We start from the raw sequence: 21,810 nt of genomic DNA, 5'->3' as shown, positions 1-21,810 counted from the left end.
AATAAGCAGGAACCTGCAGTTTCTTGTTCTCTCATCTGGGTTGTACAATGCTTTAGCTGTAGAATGTGCTTGAAATGTAGACTTTATTTTGCAGGATTTTGTTTGCCTTTTGTATTACAATGAGAGTATGTTGGTGTATATGATGGTTTCCTTTCCTGTGCTCTGTGCTTTCTTTGGCAATACATTCTAAAGAACAATAGTCTCCATTAGGGTGGCCTGCAGGTATGACCTATCCAAAAGAGGCTAAATTCCTGCTACAAATTGCCCTTTTGTCATGCAACAGTCTGTTCTGAATTGAGATCAAAGCCATTGACTGAAGGGTGATAACACTTTCTGTTCCCATGTGATTTATGCCTAAGAATAAAATGTCTATTGTTTTTTGAGTCTGGAGTTGTAATCTTTATGGCTAACTCACCTGTATTTTTCCTACTATTTAAGGTCATGGTGCTCCTCTAAAAGAAGAAGGGAAAAAACATGCTCTACTTGGACTACTTTCACGTGGGGAAACCACCAGGGTATTTGGGAGAATACAGATTATAACCTGTTCATCTGGCTCTTGTATTTCTCCCATCTGAGCTGGATTAAAAAGAAACTTCCTGTGATGCGAGGTGGCTGTGGGTGGAGCATCCATCTGGATGTTCTACCTGCAGCCACTACAGGGAGAGACGGAGCAAAGTTCCACATTTCTTCTTCTGCTTCTCAGTAATTTAAAATACTTTTTTTGCCATTCGCAGCTGAGCTGGGCTGTAGCATTACAGTGCAGCTCAGCTAGGAAAGTGGTGATTCTGAGGGAGTCACCAAAATCATGGGGGAGTCACTGAAATTATGCTGTACTTTTGCTCACATGTGACAGAAGGAAGTGAGAGGAGCACGGATAGAATGGAGGATGCATCAAACACAGTGGGAATGGGTGTGAGCAGATGCCTGTTTCCTCCCTTTCCTGCCTCACTTGTTCTTGCTGTGTAGAAATAGGCTTTGTGAATCAGTAGGTGCTATCTGGCTAGAGATGTGAAGGCCTGGAAAAAACCCGGAAAAATTTGGAACCCCCCCACCCCCGTGTTTTCCTGAAACCTTTTTTGTTTTGTTTTTTTGGAAAAATTGAAAAAAGAAAAGAAATTGATTATGGAACATTTTATTTTAACATGATGAATAAAATATTTTAAGACAAGGTGTTCAAATATTTTCCAAATCATTTCTAAAAAATATGTATGGTATCAGATTATTCCAATTTCTGTGCCCATTTATTGAAATTTAGTCCCACACTCCCTTCTATACACTTCCCCCCTCTTCAATTCTTTTTATGAGTATGGGTTTTTTTAAAAAAATTATTTAATACTGTGAAGAGGAAATATGAATAATTGTTACTTCTGGATATTTAAAAATTGTTTTGTGGAGGTTTTTTTGTCTGTTCCACATAAACTAGTAAACAGTTCAGGAGATTGTTGCTCCATCTGTTACAATTACAAATAAAATATTATTTTAAAAGTAAATTCTGTTTTGTAATAATTATTTGGATACACTATACTTTTACTATACTAGTTGTGATAATTTCATGCCAAGTAAAATTGTCCATAGTCATATTTTATGTTGCTAAAGTAACAGAATGACTTTCAATCTGGAAAAGAAAAAAAGAAGTGCTAATGTAGCTTCCCCCCCCCCCCCCCAATGTTTCCAGAAATTTCAATTTTTTTCCAGAAAAAACTGGGGGGGGGGGATGGGGTTTTTTCCAAGCTTCAAAATGTCCAGAAATTTTACATCTGTATATCTGGCATCCCTTGATGCACTGGGAACTTTTACTGAAAACACACAAAACAGGCATACTCACTATTCACATGAGCAGCAGTTTTTTCTGTACTTTTATCCTGGCTTTAGAGTTTAGTGGAACTCACCCTGTGAATCTAGACTATCACTTGTCTAGGGAGATGTTCCCATTACACATAATTGATGATGGTCAGAAGGGTCAGACAACCAAATATATTAGAATCCGTATAATGATTTCTCCCAAATAATACAATCAGGGGCAGAAATGAATGCTTACAACAGGTTTAGTACTCATAGGGATAAAAGTGTGTCATGGAAATCAGCTCTAAAATGATGCCATTATTAATTTCCAAGAAGTACCATCTGTCTATGAAAGGATTTTAATTGTGAGCATCCTGCCTGGACAATTTTGTATCTTTGGTTTTAGAATTAAACTGGGCAAGATAGAAATGAGGAGTAAGATGTAAGGCCTTGTCCTAAATTATGAAGAAAATGGCCACCACCAGATGCTGCACTGAAGAATACTTAGCAAGCCTTGGATTCAGCAGGAGCTCACAGGAGCACAGCTCCTGAACCTTTCTGAGGTTTCCCCCTCCTCCTCCCCACCTTGTCCATTGAATAGTAGGTGCGGCTGCATAACAATCCCTGGATGAGCTTCACCACCTATTTTTCTACAAAGTGATCCCTGATACTTAGTGGGGGGTTTTGCATAAGAAAGGGTAGAGGAGAAGCAGTTTGGGGCCTAGTTCCATGGGCATCTCAAAATAGGGTTGCCAGGTCCCTCTGGGCACCTGGCAGGGAATGGGGAGTGGGCTTACCCAGGAGCAGAGAGTCTCACCTGATGTTTCAGCAATGTACCCATGATAGAATAAGCTTCTACCATAGTTTTGCCCAAAAACCAGGTTGTCACTCTAACATCTCAATGTGCTTGCATCACTTCTGGGTAACATTGAAGTTACATAGGCATGTTGCTACAATGTTGGGTGTTCCTCACCTTTCTATTTCTTCTCCCACCCCCCACCCAGCCAGCTGATCAGTAGTGGAGAGGTGGCCTGGGAGGACATCTTGCCTTCTACTCTACATCACCTTCTGATTTTTTGGTGTCTCTTCTGCTTCACTTTCTTCTCGTTATACAGTTATTCTTGTCCATGTTCTGTTTATGGTGTTCCTGTTTCTATTATTGATTTGAGTAAGGCTGTTAGCTTAGACTGCTTCTCAAAGTCACCTGAACTGAAGAGAGTTGGGTGTTCCCAAAACACAGGAAGAGGAAGAAAGTCTATTTCCTGCCTCCCTGATTGGATGGTGGGAAACACCCAAGATGTTCTTCCTGTCCTCAGAGGAGGATGACCCATCATGGTAATGCCAGTGGTTGCTCACAACCATATGAGAAGGAGCCTCTGCCATGGCTCCACCCACTCCTTTTCAGTCTACCTGCATGCCTCCAGTACTATCACCTCAGTCTTGGCAGTGAGTAGTTTGAGGAGCGGGGTTGGTGGGAAGGAGTGAGTAGAGCAGTGGCAAGGAGGGCACTGATGGGCAGAACAGTAAGGAAGGAGTGAGGGGGCAGGTTGAGTGGTGAGGAAGGTGTGGTGTACAAAGCAGCAAGGTGTGGTGGATGGGCAGAATGTCAAGGAGAAAGTGGATGAGCAGAAGTCAGGCTGATGAAAGAGGGTGCAGGGAGAGGGCAAGGGGGGAGAAGAAGTATGGGTGTGAATGGAAAAAAAGAAGGGAGGAGGATGTGGAAATGAAACGGTAGAGAAAGATGACCTGGGGGGGGGGGCGTGTATCAGAACCCAGAGGACAAAATAGGGACCAGTGAGGGGATTTTTCTGTGAGTTTCTCATAGGTTCTTGCTTGTACAATTTATTTGTGAATTTTGTGTAGCTATTAAAAAGCAATGTTTCATAATTGCCATTTCTAGTTTGCTTGCTGAGCAGTTCCTGGAACATTGTTGAAGTTAAACACATGCACACACAACTTAAAACTGTGTACCGCCTGGTTAAATGAACGAAAATAACCTTTTCCTTGCACTGGGATGTAATGCTTAAGTCCTAATTTTATTTTGTTCTGAAAAGATTTTTTGTTGTCCATTGACAGCAGCTTTATTCTCGCAGGAATTTTTCAGCCAACTATCTGAAGAATAATAATAATGTTTTTAAAAATCCATTCAGTTCACAGGCTGCTGAGGGTGGTGTGATACTGTGATCTGCCAACACCAATTCAGGCTTGTGTTTCATTCACAGAAGGCTATTAGCATATTCTCTGTTCAAACTATTTGCTCAAACACAACTGAAAAGGCAAAGTTCTTGGCCATTGAGGTTGAAGAATGAACTGTCTAGTAGCTTAGCTTTAATACCTCCCAAACTTGTAGCTTGCCTTGCCACATGGAAGTGATCTGAAGGACAGGGAAAATTAATGTATTAGTATCCACCATCTGTTTTTATAATGTATTTTCTATTTTGTTCTTTGTTTTATTTGGCAAACGTTTTAATGCTTCGATGAATGATGATGATATCTTGGAGCTTGAGTGAGTGAGTAAACTGTATCACCATGTCAGAATTTGGGGTTGTAAAATGAAATTGATTGGCAGTAGTGGGCTCAAGATGGACAAACAAATACTCTGCACAGGATGTAGTATATACTAATGGCTCCTATATTAGATGGCTACTAGATAGAGTGATGACCACCAGATGCTAGACAAATTCATGGATAAGTAAATGTTGCTATAACTATTGGTGGCTGTTAAGAAACAGTATACCTCTGATTCAAGACTACACTGAATGTTATCCAGTAAACAATATTGAGAGAGTTTGGTGTAGTGGTTAAGTGTGCTGACTCTTATCTGGAAGAACCGGGTTCCACTCCTCCTCTTACAGCTGCTGGAATGGCCTTGGGTCAGCCATAGCTATTGCAGGAGTTGTCCTTGAAAGGGTGGCTGCTGTGAGAGCCCTATCAGCCCTACCCACCTCACAGGGTGTCTGTTGTGAGGGGAAAAGATACAGGAGATTGTAAGCCACTCAGAGTCTCTGATTCAGAGAGAAGGGTGGGGTATAAACCTGCAGTCTTCTTCTTCTTCTATTGTTGTGAAAGCAGGGCTTTTAGGGGAATGGAAACTGAAACGTTTCCTTAAAGATCCCTCTTCAAATTTACTTTTCCCATGCTAGTAATTGGTGGTTAATTGCTGCTTCAGCATTTTAAATCACAGTATTGTTATTATTGTTGTTAATAATAATATAGATCTTTTTTGTGGATATTTCAGTGCTTTATGGTGGCTGTGCTGCTTGTCAGTTGTGATATGAATGTAATTGCTTTCAGTGGTATTTGGAACTTTGGTTCAGTTGGCTCAGATGTAGCGAAAAGGATTTTAGTGCAATGCATCACTTTGCTCTGCCTTCCTCTCCATCTGTATTTCTGTCACAGAAAGATTTTTGGTGGCATTTCTATACCAGATAAGATTAAAGTGATGGTTAGTCAGACTAGTAATAAAGATGTATCCTGCAACGTTTCTTCAACATCCTGCAGGAGCTTCCAAGGCTACATTCAGAAGTTTCTGCATCTAGACTGTTGCAGTTATTACCTAGAGCAGGGTAGCCAAACTGTGCTTGGGATCCACAAGTGGCTCTTCCACACATATTGTGTCGCTCTTGAAGCCCCACACCCCACTCCACCAGCCGGCTTGGAGAAGGCATTTCTCTCTTTAAATCACTCCTTCAAGCCAAGCCAACCAGCTGCTTGGAATAGCGTTGCCAGGTCCGACCAGGGCCGGCTCTACTCTATCTGGTGCCCTAGGCCTAACCTCTGATGCCCCCAAACTGGTAACCAATTTTCAAAAACGGATAAATTACCACCACAACTTACAGGTACGTGCAATACATACGCACACAAAAAAATTATGAAATCAACATGAAATTGCTATTTTCAAAACAACTGTGAGAACAAGTAATACAGCAATCCTTCATTTTCTTTCTCTACAGAACACAGTTTTAGCACAATTTTTTTTTTAAAAAAATCCTCAGATTTCCTTACCCTAATTTGTTTGGAAACTCCTACATATTTGGAGGTGGAAAGGGGGCCACTGGATGCTTCACAGTCACAAACTGGGAAAAAAACAATCCCAGGAAGGCGGCGGATGAGTGGGAAAGACGGCAGGGACCCAGGGAAGCCAGCAGGGGCCCAAGAAGAGTGGCAAGCAAGCAGGAAAGCTGGCAGGTGCCTAGGGAAGGTGGCAGGCAAGTGGGAAGAGCGGCAAGCAAGCAAGCCAGCATGAAAGGGAGCAAACCGGCAGGAGGGGAAGGCCTCTGCGGGTCGTATGGGGACGCCCAGTTCGGAATCCCCTCAGGGCCAGCACCATAGGCAAATGCCTAATTTGCCTAGTGGAAGGCCTGGCCCTGGGTCTGACTAAAGAAATATCTGAGGACTTTGAAGGTGGAGCCAGAAGACTTTGGGGTGGAGCTGGCAGCAAGATTGTGACCAGCACAATTGAACTCCAAAGGGTGTTCAGGCAATCACATTTAAAGGGACCACATGCCTTTTAAATGCCTTCCCTTCATTTGGAAGGTGGCCCCGTGGCACAGAGTGGTAAAGCTGCAGTACTGTGGTCTGAATTCTCTGCTCACGACCTGAGTTCAATTCCAGCGGAAGCTGGATTCAGGTAGCCGGTCCAAGGTTGGCTCAGCCTTCCATCCTTCCGAGGTTGGTAAAATGAGTACCCAGCTTACTGGGGGGGAAGTGTAAAAAAGTGGGGAAGGCAATGGCAAACCACCCCGTAAAAAGTCTGCTGTGAAAATGTTGTGAAAGCAACATCACCCCAGAGTTGGAAATGACTGATGTTTGCACAGGGGACATTTCCTTTCCTTTCTTCATTTGGAATAATGAAGGATAGGGGCACCTTCTTTTGCGGCTCATAGAATTGGACCCCCTCGCCCAATCTTTTTGAAACATGGGGGGTGTTTTGAAGGGAGGTATCAGGTGCTAGGTGGAAAAATTGGTATCTCTACCTCAAAAAATAGCTCCCGCAGAGCCCCAGATACCCATGGATGAATTCTCTATTATACCCAATGGGAATCAGTCTTCAGTCTTTATTTATTTATTTTATCACATGTATATCCCGTCTTCCCCTGATGGGCTCGGGGTGGCTAACAACAAATAAAAATGACATATAATTTAAAAAACAGAATATACAATAAAACCATAAATACATAATTTACAATCAGCAGAAGGTCCAAGATGTATGTTGATGTTACTACTTATTATTTAACGCTACATCCATTGGTGTTTCTAGTTATCATTTAGCGCTCTGACAATCCATATGCTGGTATCGGTTATGATGTCGATGTTTGGGATGGTTGGTGCCTCCCCTTAGTTGTTAAAAGCTAGTCTGAACAATTCAGTCTTGCAGGCCTTGTGGAACAGGTCCCTTAGGCCCTGACGTTTTTGGGAAGAACATTCCACCAAACCGGAGCTGCCACCAAATGAGCTCTAGCTCTGATGGCGTGCCCAGCAAACATTTCCCTCCCCTTTCCACTTTCTGATGACCCTTAGGTGGGGGAGGGCCCCAAACTGGGGGATCCCCTGCCCCCAATTTGGGATTGGTGACTTGGAAAATAAATTTAAATTTGAAATTTCTTTCTTTCCACATCTCCTCCTCCCTTCCTCCCTCTCAGCTCGTAAACATCTGATGTTCATGTCTTGCGGATCTCAAACATCTGAAATTTATTCTCCCTCCCACCCTGTCTTGCAGCTATCAAACATGTGATGTTCCTGTCTTGCGGATCTCAAACATCTGAAATTTATTCGATGTCACTCTTACATTAAGCAAGCTTGGCCACCCCTGTCCTAGAGCGACAAGTCATACAATGAAGTTTCAAACATTAAAACATGAAATCTCCTCCCAAAAATCCATTCTGCAAAATTCATGGAGAAATCATTATCCTTTAAACGTGTATTAGGCTGGATTCAGATGGCCAGTTTGAGCTGACATAGGCACGTCCCCCAGGTGGATTAAAAAGTCAAGGTCAGATAGGTGCAGCTGTCACCCATTCTGCTCTCACACTCACCCTGTCCTCTGACGTCTCTGAGACAGATCAGATTTCTACCAGTAGGGAACTCTTCTGCTACACTCCTCCAGCCTTTCCTGGCATCAGCAGGGGCATGCAAGCAAGGCAGATTGGTGGTGTGTATCTGCCAATACGCTAGGCGATCAGTGGTATTTTTTTTTTATTACTGCCACGGAGCAGTAATATGCATATGCACATGGCCACTAAAAATGTTAGAAGAAGAAGAAAATATTGGATTTATATCCTGCCCTCCACTCCGAATCTCAGAGCGGCTCACAATCTTCTTTAACTTCCTCCCCCACACCAGACACCCTGTGAGGTGGGTGGGGCTGGAGAGGGCTCTCACAGCAGCTGCCCTTTCAAGGACAACCTCTGCCAGAGCTATGGCTGACCCAAGGCCATTCCAGCAGCTGCAAGGGGAGGAGTGGGGAATCAAACCCGGTTCTCCCAGATAAGAGTCCGCACACTTAACCACTACACCAAACTGGCTCTCGCTTAGGGGAAAAAAAGAAACCCAAACTGTACTAAAGGGGTGATGTTAAATGACTGTGTGAGTGCACCAAAGTATCCCCCACGTGAGATAGGGGCGCCTCGCGTGGGAGCGTGTAAATGGGATTTGTCTGCTCCATTTTGGGGTGGTGCAATTTGAGATGCCTCCCATGCACATGGAGCTGCCATCTGTACCCAGCCTTAGTTTCCAGGCCTTTTAGGCTTATGTTCTATGTTATCCACAAATAAGGCTAGGTTGGGTATTTATATCAGCTCACACACACATCATTGTGAATGTGGTGTGCTGGAGCAGCTGAACTATTTCATGAGACACCTAAAGCAAACAAAACAAAACAAACCCCAATAATGCTGAGAAAGTTTACTTTTTTATGTCTGTTGGCTTGTTGTTGTTCTCCTGATTGGCTATTGCTATGGCACCACTTTATGTGGGTTAAGAATTGTCTTGTTTTCAGAGTGATCCCTGCTAATCAGGGATCATATATTTAAACATTTACAATAAGGACCATGTTTCCTGAGCTGGTGATTTTTGTAATTTAGGAACATGAAGACAATCTTTTTCAGCATAATGTTTTACTGCTGTACTTTCCTCAGGGACAAAATTCCAAGAAAATTGCAGAAAGTAAAGGGGAGATGATTTCTGCTGCTGCTGAAAATTTCTGTGAAAATCACTTTCTTTACCTTTTTTTCATTTAGGCCTACCCCGAAGCCAAAAAGAACAGTGAAAGAAAAAGACTTCCAAGTCACCAGTCTTATGATTAAACTAGCTGTTGACATCTAGGTCCAGAAAAAGTGAATAGTTGACTTCTGATTCATTTGCATTGTGGGCATGATAGGCTAATGGTATTCCTTAGCTGCATCATGTCCCATAAGCAACATGACACAGGTCAGCCCTTGATTTTTACTAACGTAGCTCCATCTTAGGCTCGTTATAGAAATTACTTCTGATGTTATTCCCTGTGCTTGGCTTTCCATGTTGCATTAGTAGTGGACAGAAGTACAAGAACGTATTATTTGTCCAAATCATATGGTTTCTTTTCATTTTGGGGTTTCATACTTGCCAGGACTGCTGCTGTGGTGACCACATGATTGGCAGTGTGCTGCATGAGTCAGCTATTGCTCAGCAGCTGCTATTACAGTGAGATGTCATGTGAGCTGGACCATAGGGACAACAAAGCTTTGCTGTTTCCTGATATCCTAGCTATGTGCACCTGTGTTTTCTGCTGCCATTTGCAGGGAGAATGGTCAATGTTAATAGAAAGGCTTGCTGGGGATGCATCAGTGTAGCTTTGATAAAAAGAAGCCCAGCCTCATCAACCTTTGAGTTCTTTAACGGAGCAAACTTATTCTTAGCTGCAATCCAATAAGCATGTAGATAAAGATGATCTAATAGGTATTAAGATTTAAAAAAAAAACTTTTGACAGTGTTCTTCAGCAAGGGGTCCTCAATAAACTTAGAAGTCTCATAATAAGAAACCTGGTTCTCATACAGACTGACAGAGAATGTAGGCTTGCCAGCCCCCAGGTCCAAATGTCCAAAACATGTATATTCAAATCCCAAAGTAGTGTGGTGACAAGCCAATCAATTAAGTACTTGTTTCTTTCCAGTCTTCATCAGACCTGGGACCAATATTGATTCAATTATATAGATTTTTTACACAATTTTCAAACAAGAGGGACGCAGAGCATCTTCAGCAGCAATTTCACCTCGGCTACAGCTCAGTATGTGGCTTCTTGTGCTACATACTGAGCTGTAGCCGAGGTGAAATTGCTGCTGGAGACGCTCCGCGTCCCTCTTTTTTGAAAATTGTGTAAAAAATCTATATAATTGAATCAATATTGGTCCCAGGTCTGATGAAGACTGGAAAGAAACAAGTACTTAATTGATTGGCTTGTCACCACACTACTTTGGGACTTGAATATACATGTTTTGGACATTTGGACTGATTTCTATATACTTCTTAGTAAATTGGTCACTAGCTTGCTTTTTTTGTTGTGTTATCCATTATAGTGACCTCTCTCGGATTGTATTCTATTGTATTCTAGCCTCCAGGTCCAGGCAGGGGATCCTCTGGTTTTACAGGCTCCTCCCTACCACCAGCCAGGTGGACGGTGGGGGGAAGCCCCTCCCAATAGCCATGATATGCCGTTAGATCTGGGCATGTTTAGAAGGAGCTTGCAAACTCTTTGTGCTTTGGAATGTGTATGTGCCTTTAAATGTCAGCAGGATGCAAAGCTGCAGGAGGGAAAGTGCGCAGGCACAGCCACATGGCTCTTCTGTGTGAGTGTGTGAGAGAAGAAGAGAGCACAGTCTCTCTGTTTTGCATTCATTTCAGAAGTCGTTTGTATAGTAAAATTGATAGTAAAGCCTTAACTAGAACCTGATTATGGGATGAAGGAAAACTCCATCCCCTAGACCTCTCTCTTCCTTACTTTTGTTTTCCTGTGTTAGTCTGAAGAAACTGGTTGAAATACAGCAGATTGTTACATTCAGCAACTCCCATAAATAAAGCAATTTATACCATTGCCCTAGTGAGATCACAAAAGTGTGGGCTTGCAAACTGTTTATTTTGGCTGCTTTATTATTGTGTGCAGTTTTATTTAGTTGAAATGCAACTGCTGGGGAACCTTTTGAAGTAAAAAAAATAAAGAGGATGAGGAAATGAAGACTGTGTTCAGGGGAATTACACTGCTGTATTTTTATTTATTTATTTTAGGGAATGGGAAAGTTTCCAGGCTCCATTCCCAAAGTCCCCAGGTATTTCCTGAGTTGGACCTGGCAACCTTAAGAGAATGAGAAGCAGAACATGGGGATAAATGGACTAGTTACACAAGGCAGGGAAGCAAGCTGTGTGTTTCTCCAAAGCTTTGTGCTGAGACTGGTGCTGAACAGTAAGGTAGAATCAGGGTTCTGATCACTGATATTTTCTCCCTTTCTTGAGTGGTTGAATAAACAACAACAAACATACTCTGTCTTGTGCCCCTAACAGTAACTTGATGATATTTATTTCCATGTTGTGAAAATCTTCACCTGGTGAGTCTTGCATATCATTGTTGTCAAAAGAACAGGAACAAGCTTTTTTTCCTGATCCGTTGGCACTCTTCTGTTTTGTAATTCTAGAATGAGGTCACCCGATGAAATTAATTGGAAGTAGTATTATCCTGTACAATCTAGGGTCAAACTACACGAGCCATTGTTGCTCCATAGTGAAACATCTGATGTATCTTGGACTGTGGCAGAAGAATAGGAAGGGAATTTTAAGAACTCACTTTTGGTATAGTGATCTCTCTTCCTTTGCATCACAGATGAAATAGTGAGATGCTTCATTAAGGGAACTTACTTTGGCTCTGTATGTTTCTCCTAGGCACTACTATACCTGGCTCAGTAGACGTGTCATCTTACTTTCATACCACATTGCAGGCACTGTGGCTTCATTCAAAATGCATTAGACTTAATTGAACTTTTTATAAAGGGCATTGTAATGTGTCATAATGTAACTGGTAGTGGACAGAGCTATTGTTTTGTTTAAATGTGCAGTAAAATATGTTCTTGTTAAGGCAGCATTAATTCTGGAGTTCTTCAAGTGATGTGGGATGGATGACCTAATTTTGATTGCTCTGCATATTTTCTTATTGTTCTTGGCTTTTCAGTGTCTTCATTGTCACACATACACACACACACACTGATCAGTGAAGCATTTAAAATTTAAGATATCATGTCACCATTAACAATATAAAGGAGACTAGTTTCATTATCAAAGGACTTCAAAATCTTTTGAATTGGCTGCTGCTCTTTATGGGGCTGAATGAATAGCTGTCTGGTTACTGTAGTTCTTTTATGTAACTACCCATGTCCAGTAACTAGGTTCTTTTTATTTCACATACTTGCATACCAGCTGTTCTATGTCAGAGGTGATAAAGAGTTCTGTATGAGTGTGCACAGCACTTCTTACTGGTAGCACATTAAAAAGTACCAGGTTACCACTTTTTTCTGACAGAACTTCTGTGTCTTCAACAAGTGCATGACATGGATGCATGGATATAGTTTATTTTAATATATATGGAAATGTTTTTATAGATCTAATTTTAATATGTTTGTAAACTGCTAATGTTTTAAACTGTTGCTAGCCTCCCTGAGCCTGTCGGGGGAGGGCGGGATATAAATCTGATAAATAAATAAATATAGTGTTTGTTTCTGCATGAAGATTCAATGAAGCTTCACCCATTTGAATTTGTTTTACTGCTGTAAAAAGCACAGGTGCCCAGAAAAATATGCATCAAACGTAAAATACATTTTATCTGTTGCTTTTAGCTGGGAGTTTACATGTATGGTTGCCAGTTGAGTAGAAAAATGATCTGACCCACTTTTTTGTGGTTTCATATTCAGGAATTAGCAGGTGGGAAAGTATAAATTTTTACAGTGTCTGAAGATGAAGTTGTAGTTAAAGGCACAGAAACTGAGCCCAGTTTTAAAAAATTAGCAAGCCAGATTCTATGGATACACTAAGCCATTGAAAGGAAATGGGATAGCAAGGGTTACATACAAAGCACCAGCAAGTAGCTCTCCAATATTGACTAATCTCATAAGCAAGTTTAACATTTCAGCAGTTTGCAGATGTAAGGGGTGGGTATGCTCTGAGTGGTGAGCAGTTTCCTTAGTTGAATATCTGGCAGTGTTGTTCAGACAGAGATCTTCAGCCCTGAGCTGATTGGACCACAGGCAAAAGATAGGTTCGGGGAGGGGGAATTAACTTGTTCACCACTGAAGTGTCGTTTGTCGCAACTATTTATCTTAGACTTACACTTGCAGAGGAAGAGGAGTTATCTGTTGATTCTTTCATTACTGAAATGTGGCAATTTGTGTTCCTGTGCAGAATGTGTCCAAGGATGCTTGCAGTGGCTGTAGTTATTTTGCAAATAGGAAGAAAATATTAGCACCTGACTGACAATGCAAGCTGAGAAGCTTCAGGGTCCCTAAACACCTCTGTTAAGGTAGGGCATAAATCTAACCATTTCCTAGGCATGATATTGAAAATGGACAAAATACAGGTGGCTGCCTGAATTGGAGGTAGAAGCAAAAACAACAGAAGAACGTGCAAAGCATGTTATCCAGTAACAGAGGCCCTTTGACAAATGTTCTGTTTCAACATTAAGTCTGTGAGTACAGGATTTAACTTGATTTAAGGATTTAACAGAGGCTGTTCATTGTATCAGGGCTCATTCCTGAAATGTACAAAATAAAGCAGGGAATATAATTTTCTTTCACCTACAGCAGTCCTTGTATGTCTGAAGTTAGAAGCTAAAGAAGTAGCAGGACTTCCAATCAGCAACATTCATGCTGGAAACTGAACACCAAATAAGGATAGTTTTGAATGCATTTAACAGCCTGTGAAGCAGCAATGCTTCAACACCTGTGGGAATTGAAGAGTTGAATTTCTTTATGCAGTAACTCCAAAGGTGGCTCACTGTATGAATAGGTGAACATAAAGGGTAACAAATTCAGTTAGAGAAATAATGAACATTAGATCAGCAGCCTGGTTGGCCATAAATTTTAATTTACTGCTGATTAAAACACTTGATGCTATAACTTACATAGGCACAGGGCAGTTCCTTTTGGATGTGGAGTGGGGAGGAGCATGAAGGGGAGGGAGAGGAGAATGACACAGGCACTCTGGAATGGGAATAAATCACAACTTTAGGGTTTACAAGTTCCCCAGGTCTTTATGCAACATAGACTGGGGACAGTAGGTGCACCTGGAAGTTTATTTGCTGACAGTAAGCTACCCATCCCTGCCTGTTGGGGATTACGAAGGACAGATGGCCAGTAGGAATGGGCATGAACCAGGGGTTCAGGAAAAAGTGTCTCCCACAAATTATCCCCGAACCTCCCATGGAGCTTGGGAAATTCAGAGGGTTTGTTCTTCCCTCCAAGCCTCAGCTTCCCCAGGTGCCCCATGGCTGCAGGGCTTCTGGGAAGGCAAGGGAAGGCAGCTTGAGCTGCCTTCCATCCCAGGATCAGTTTTCCCAGGTGTCCCATGACTGTGGAGCTCCTAGGGAAGTTGATTCCAGGGGGGAAGGCAGTTCAAGTTGCCTTCCCTCAGAGTCCCAGAGATGAATCTAGAGAATTGTGGTGAACCAGAGAAGAACAAGGGAAAAACAGCATGCTGTGATTCAATAAAGACTTAGTATAAATTTCATTCAGTGTAATGATTGCTACAATTTGAATACAGTGTATATGGATGACACACTGCAACAAACAGTAGGCATTATCACCCTATACATGGATTCCTCCCTCCCCCCCAAAAAATACAAAGAAAACTTAACACAGTTCCACAATGGTATAGCACTTTCTCAAAAGTCTATTAGGCTCAAGATGAATCTAAATGGTCAACTCCCTATTCCAGGTATGAATCATAGCACTGTTTTCCCCCTTGTACTTCCTTCAGAGCCCCCGCTGAGCCCGCACAGAGACCTCTCCACACAGGATCAGCTGTTTTGTGGGATTTGCTGGGCTGTCCTTCCAACTAAAATGAACACTTCTCCTTCCTGTAGAATCCTACATGTGGCTTGGTATTTTCTCCTAAATATCTTGAATATTCTGTAGAAGACTTCGCAGTAGACTATTACAGAGCTTCTTTTCCTGTGAGAATGTACCCTCTTTCTCAGTGTGAATTCTTACGCTGCATGTAGCCTAAGAATTAGCTGGATGGAGGCTCTTTAATAGTTTTTGTGAAGTTCTGTGTAATACATAGATGAGACATTACAGCAATTTTTGATAAAGAGGACTTTGAAACAGGAGGACATCCATAGCTATCTGTTGGGTCACTGGAGCCTTTAAGAAGCAATAAGAATTGATAGTTCAACATATTGTTATGGCACAAAGTAACATTTTGTTAGAGAATTTTTATTAATGGGAATTCATTAAGAAGATTTTGTACTTACTGTATACATGTACTATTGTCATAAGATAATACCTTGTTGTGTTAAATGTACCCCAACCATATAGCCAAGGTGTCCATCCATCCACCCACTGCTTTCCTTCATGTCAAGGTTTTCTGTAGAGCATTAGATATACATGTGATTGAATTCTTGGTATATGGTAAATGTCTTTACAGTTATCATCATAATTGTATGTATGTTGGATATGGAGGTGGCTTTTGAGGAGGGGCAGTGGATCAAACTGTTGGAATTAAAAACTGCACCTGGCACCCATCATATGAGTGGCACACTGGTTATTTGATGTCTACGCCCTCAACCAAAGGCCTAGGATGCTCCCAGTATCAACACTGAATTGTAACAAGAGGCCTGTAGGGATGGGCATGAACCAAACCACAAACCAGGGGTTTGGCAGAACATGCCTCATACAAATAATCCCTGAACCTCCCGAACTTTGAAGAAAATATAAATACTCCTGAGGAAGACTTTTGACGAAATGAGCCTATATCCAGGTGCTCATTGGATGGACTTTTCTATGTAATATTGTAAAGCTGTACTTTATAATGTGTACAAAAGATTTATATGACTCTCTTTAAAAAGTTTTATTACATGTTGCTAGCCAGTATATCACAGTGTTTGGTTTTTTGTATTGACCCAAAGGCCTGGCAGAACAGCTCTATTTTACAGGCACTGTGGACCTGTAAAATAAATCCCACAGGATCTCAGTTGGGAGCATGTTCCACCAGGACAGGGCAAGGGCTGAAACATCCCTGGCCTTGGTTGAGGCAAGGCAGATGTCTTTTCGGCTGGGAACTACTAGACAGTGCTGGTCTGAAGAATGCAAGGCTCTTTTGGGCATATAAAGGGAGAGACAGTCCCACAGGCAGAGCTGTTTTTGTCAAAGCTCAGCATGAACTCTTTTGCATATTAGGCCACACCTCCAGACACCAAGCCAGCTGGAACTGTGTTCCTGCTAAAAAGAAAAAGGAAAAAAAAGCCCTGCCCACAGATATTTTGGTCCCTGGCAACATATGGACTTAAAGGTTAATACCATAACCTTAAAACTGACTTGGTACTCAACTGGCAACCAATGCAGCTGGCACAGCACTGGCGGAATGTGTGCCCACACAGGCATCCCAGGCAGCAGGTGTGCCGCTGTATTCTGCACCTGCTGAAGCTTCCAGATCATGTTTAAGGGTAGTCCTGCAAACAGTGAATTGCAGTAATCAAGCCTGGAAGTGACTATTGCATAAGTCACTGTTGCAAGGTCATGGGAGGAAAGGTAGGGGACCAGCTGCCTGGCCAATATTCTGTAGGTGGTAAAAAGTTGATCTGGCAACATTGGTGACCTGGGCCTCCATGGAAAGGGAGGCATCCAAGACTGCCCCCAAACTCCTCACATTGACGTTGATGTGAAAGGTGCCCCACCTAGGGTTGGGAATTGGATTCCTGCACCCATCCCCCCACAACTCAGAAACAGAACCTCCATTTTAGCTGGACTGAGTTTTAGCTGGCTCTGTTGTAACAAGCCAGCCATGGCCCCTAGCACTCCAGCCAAGGTGTCCGTCCATCCATCCATTCAACCATCCATCCATCCATCCATCCATCCATCCATCCATCCATCCATCCATCCACAGATGCAGCTGGGTGTCATCAGTGTACTGATGATAGCCCAGCCCCCCCCCCCCCCGATTAACTGGACAAGGTGGTGCATATAGATGTTAAAGAACATGACTTGAAAAGAGAAGAATCAGGGGACATTTATATCCTAAACTGATCATTATCATGTTCCTAATAATTTCCCTCATGTTTTGCATATTTTCCCTGAGTTATACTATTTCTTTCTGAGGGGGCTTTCCAGAGAGGCTCAGCTCATTTAACTTGTATTCTGTCTCCTAACACATGCCCTTAACTGATGTTGGCTAAGTTTGTTGTTGTGTCAGAGGTATAAATATCTGCAGTCAGCTTTTTACCCAAATTTAATTCCTTACTGTTAGCCATTGTCCCCATTTATGGAAATTGGAAACCCATCATAGGAGGCTCAGTCGGCTGCACAGTTTACAGCCCCATTGAATAAGAGGTCCCTTTCATTCCTGTTGGAGCTTGAAGGGGAATGTTCAAAGGAGTGCCTACCTAGAATGCTCAAAGGGAGATGCTCAAAAGGAATGCCTTCCTGTTCAAATGGACTTTCAATAACTTGGAACTGTTAGCAATCCCATCTTTGTCTGTGTTCTCCCCCCTCAGTTATCTTTGGACCTTCTCAGCATCTTGTTTGCATCTCCTCTTTCTCCCCTCATAAAGGCTATTTCCCCTAAGCCATGATTTGCCTTTGATTGCTCAATGGATCTGCTGCCGGTAACTGAAGCTTGCTTTCTGACTTATTTCTTAGGAGATTCGGCCAGGAGTGCTCCCCAAAAGGGATCTGTACCTTTAATATTATCAGGAACACATCGGGATGACCTAGGCAAATATTTTCAGGGCCATTTCAATTTCCCACTCAGCCCCAGAATCTCTCTCTCTTCCTATATTTAATACTTGCTGCCAGAGACTCTTGAGCGGATGGTACTGAAGTTGCCCGGCTTTGATTCCCCCCTCCCCAGCAACCAGCTTGTAGGTTTAATCAGGGAAGCCACACAGCTGCTCCCACAGAATAAGTCTGTTTGATCAAAATGGATTCCTCCCCCACTCTGCTAATAGAAATTAGAGCTGACCAATACAACTCACTTTTCACTTGCTGTGGAATCAACTACACTGCTCTGTCTGTGATACCTCATGTGGGAGTTGGCTGCTGAATTTCAACAGTGTAATTGGAAGGAATTGAAAGGAGGTACTGCCACATTACTCACATATATTGTGGTGAGTGGCCACACATGCCCACACCCCTCCCAGGGATATATAGCCTGTCAGGTGTTTCAGGCCTTATCTCCTCTCTGGGGTCATGGGGCCAGGAACAGCATATGGAAGGGATGCTGGCATACTGCTCTGAATGTTCAGCCTGCCACCAGCCCCCTTCTTTTAAATGTGCAGGTTGGACCAAATTGGATCCTGACGATCAGATCTGCCCATGTAGAGCTGGCCAATGGGGTTGGCTGCTGAAAGCAGTGTGAGAGCCCCCCAAGGCTAAGCCAGTGCTAGGCACAATTTCCCAGAGTCTTATGCTCCCTCCTCTTTCCACTCAGCAACAATATTGTTGCAGCTTAAGCTGTGATCAGGCTTTCTGTGAGGCTGCTGTGTGGTGGTGGGGGAACACCAGCCTTTGGATGTAGGTTTCTCTTTCCCTAACAAGCTCCTTGATCCTCCCTTTATTTGCACAGAAGTGAGGTTATATTGACTTTGATAAGGATTGCATTCATGTAAACATTTAGGATTGCAAACTAAAGGTGACAGAAGAAGTGCCCTATATGAGTGGCTTACCTAGGTTGTTTATAATTCCACAATGCTAGACAATAAATTTGAATTAAATGCTGCATTCTAATGGCTTGGTTGTATGCAATGGCTGACGCTTAGCAGATGGGTAGCTGTGTTGATCTGAAGCAGCAGTTTGAGTCCAGTGGCACCTTTAAGACCAACGACGTTTTATTCTGGGTATAAGCTTTTGTATGCTTGGACACTTCCTCAGCTGCATTGAGTTTACAACAAAACTAGGGTTCTGAGGTTCTTTTGAAATAAAACAGTTACTTTGAGGTCCCCAGCACTTGCAGTAAACTTGTTGCCACATACACCAAGTCAGTCAGTGGACCTAACAACATCAACTACACCATCTGAGGCTCATTCACTTCATCTTCTAACACAGCATACGCCGTTAAATGCCAACAATGCCCTTCAGTTCTCTATAGAGGGCAAAGAAGTCAAACCCTACACCAAAGAGTAAATGGACACAAATCTGACATCAAGAATCACAGAACTGAGAAACTTGTAGGAGGGCCCTTCAACCTTCCAGGGCATTCAATGGGGACCTGAAAGCAGCTGTTTTACTGCAAAGGAGCTTTATTGCAAAGGAACTTCAGAAACAGACTAGAATGAGAGATCGCTGAGTTACAACTTATCACAACACTCAGAACGATGGAACTCCCTGGGTTTATCAGAGATATTGGATTCTTATCTAACTGCACATGCTAATGTCATTCAGTTCTCACATCTGCTATAAACACTTTTATTACACTGTATGCTAATTTGCTGCTATTCCCAGGTTTTACCTTCATCCAGTCTTAGCTTTATTTACCGCTCAGTTATTTATGCATCTTGGCTCTCATTGGCCCTTCCTGGCAACATCCTCTTTACTCTCTACCTATACGTAATGGTTAATGATTTCTGTTTCAATGTATCTGAAGAAGTGTGCATGCACAGGAAAGCTTATACCCAGAAAAAAAACTTACTGCAGAAGAAATGCAAAAGTAACCAGCAATTGACCCTTAAGGATTATTGGCCTGCCAAACAAATACTTCAGTTCCCCTCCCACTTTCAATCCTCTTAAATTCAAACCTGTAGTTTGTGATGGATGCCAGGGGAAGCAGAACTGCAGCTATACTTATGATTTAGGGAGTAGCTTTGTGCAATATAAGCATTAAATCTAAAACCTTGACTAGAGAAACACACACATAATCCAAATATGTTCTAGTGTCTGATGGCACCTTCTAAAATCACCTGAAAACCTGAAATATAACTAGGGCCAATGTGTATTCTGTTGAACTACAACTATGATGTCATGTCTAGTCTTGGCACAAGCTGTGTATCTGTGTTTCTTTTCTTTGGCATTTATAAATGTTTAGACTCTCCTGATCCCTCCCCCCTGCATTGCTAATGTCTGCTTGCCTCTCTTCCCCCCAACCACCTTCAATGACTCCCTGGACCCACCTCTGCACTCCATAACTATGCAAAAGCCTCAGCTGCCATCATTTGTTGAAGGAAAAAACCATTAGAATTCTTGAAATGATGCAGTGCTGCAGTCATGGATTGAAAAAAAAAAGGGATTGGCAGAGGGAGAGCCTTATTAGCTGGAAGATCATAACTCATAGGAGGATTTTGAGTCAGAGAAAAAGTAATGAACACATCTACAGCTGAAATTGTCTAGTTCCAATGAAGGCAATGTGTAGAATAGCTGAATTGTGCAACATTATTAGGATTTTTTTGATGAAATTAGGTAGTTGAGCTTGGTACTGTAATACGGCTTACTCAGGGATTATTCTGTGCATCTCCTCCTGATACTGCTGAAGTAAAATCTGGAGTCATGAACCATGTGAAAGGATGCAGCTTGCTCCCATGCCAGTCTTCCTTCCTAAAAGTAGAAAGAGCTATACTGAATTTCTCCTCTGTCTCTTATGAGTAATGTCAACAGTTCATCTACCAAAGCCATAATAATTGGCAGAGCTTGTAACTGAAAGGAATAGCTGTTGTCTCATACTTCATTTAATTGTACAAGTTTGCAGCTAATTCCTACAATCAGGGCCAGCCCTCCCACTAGGCAAACTAGGCGGTTGCCTAGGGCACCGAGAGGCGGGGGGGGGAAGGAAATTGGGCACTCGCCCCCCCTGGTCCCCCAGGCAAGCACTTAGCTTGCCTCCCTCCCCCCTCCCCGCCGCCTGCCCACCCCCTCAGTGCGGCATCCCACCCTACCGCCCCCCAGGCGCTCCATTCACCTGCCTGCTGCTGCTAAAAGCAGTGGCACTCTGCTCACTCCCTCCCTCCCCCATGCTCGCTGGCTAAAAGTAAGCTTGGGGGGGGGGGGTGTCAGGCAGCAAGTCTGCCTAGAGCGCCCCAGGGCGTCGGGCTGGTCCTGCCTACAGTGACCTGAAGGTAGTGCTCTATCTGGATGTAGATGGTTGCCTTCAATGCAGGGGGGGAGGATCAAGAGAGTCTAAATATTTATAAATGGCAAAGAAAAGAAACACAGGTGCACAGCTTGTGCCAAGACTAGACATGACATCATAGTTGTAATTCAACAGCATACACATTGGCCCTAGTTATATTTCAGGTTTTCCGGTGATTTCAGAAGGTGTCATCACATTTATTACCTCATGATATTAAGAGTTGCAGTCTATTATAGCTTTTGATTCCTAACTATATGACACTTTACACACTTGCTAACTTTAAATAGTTTTTTTTGAAAGAGAGAGTGGATAAGTTTCATAACATAATGGATACAGAAAGGGAGAGAGTTGATTTATTGTTAAATTCCCTCCTGACCTAGAAAGTGTTCACCCAGTGTATGAGGAGGAAGTGGCATCTAGACTAATTCCAAGCATTTTCTCTGCTGTCTTGGTCAAAGCAGATGATTTGCCATCCTGTTTCATACAGTGGTCAGTCTGATGCTTCTAGGGGGGTTACAAGCAGGACAAGAAGCCAACAGTCTTTCCCTGCTGTTGTCTTCCCAGCAACCTGCTTTCAAGGGTATGCTGCCTCTGAACACAGAAGCTCACTTTGGCTATCATGGCTAAATGTGGAGAAACAAACAAACACAAGCCTTTATTGGCATATATCAGGTTACTAACAAGGCAAAGAAAGAGATACAGAAATAACAAAATAAACCAGTCATATACGGCTATACATTGGA

At 42.6% G+C, this 21,810-nt stretch overlaps 1 protein-coding gene across 3 annotated transcripts in view; it reads left to right on the top strand.

Annotated features, from left to right (window-relative positions):
- The window catches only part of ACSL6 (acyl-CoA synthetase long chain family member 6), a 160,406-nt gene that overhangs the window by 15,646 nt on the left and 122,950 nt on the right, over positions 1-21,810 (top strand). Inside the window, exon 2 of one of the 3 annotated variants that reach the window (XM_060240481.1) lies at positions 13,199-13,316. The exons of the other annotated variants lie outside the window; for them this stretch is intronic. The gene's annotated coding sequence lies outside the window, so the exon portion shown is untranslated. The remainder of the gene's footprint in view (positions 1-13,198; positions 13,317-21,810) is intronic. 3 annotated transcript variants of the gene reach the window in all.

This window comes from Heteronotia binoei, chromosome 5, assembly GCF_032191835.1.
Source record: "Heteronotia binoei isolate CCM8104 ecotype False Entrance Well chromosome 5, APGP_CSIRO_Hbin_v1, whole genome shotgun sequence".
Classification (NCBI taxonomy): Eukaryota; Metazoa; Chordata; class Lepidosauria; order Squamata; family Gekkonidae; genus Heteronotia; species Heteronotia binoei.
Note: the sequence above shows the minus strand (reverse complement) of the source record. Positions and strands in the feature narration are given on the sequence as shown.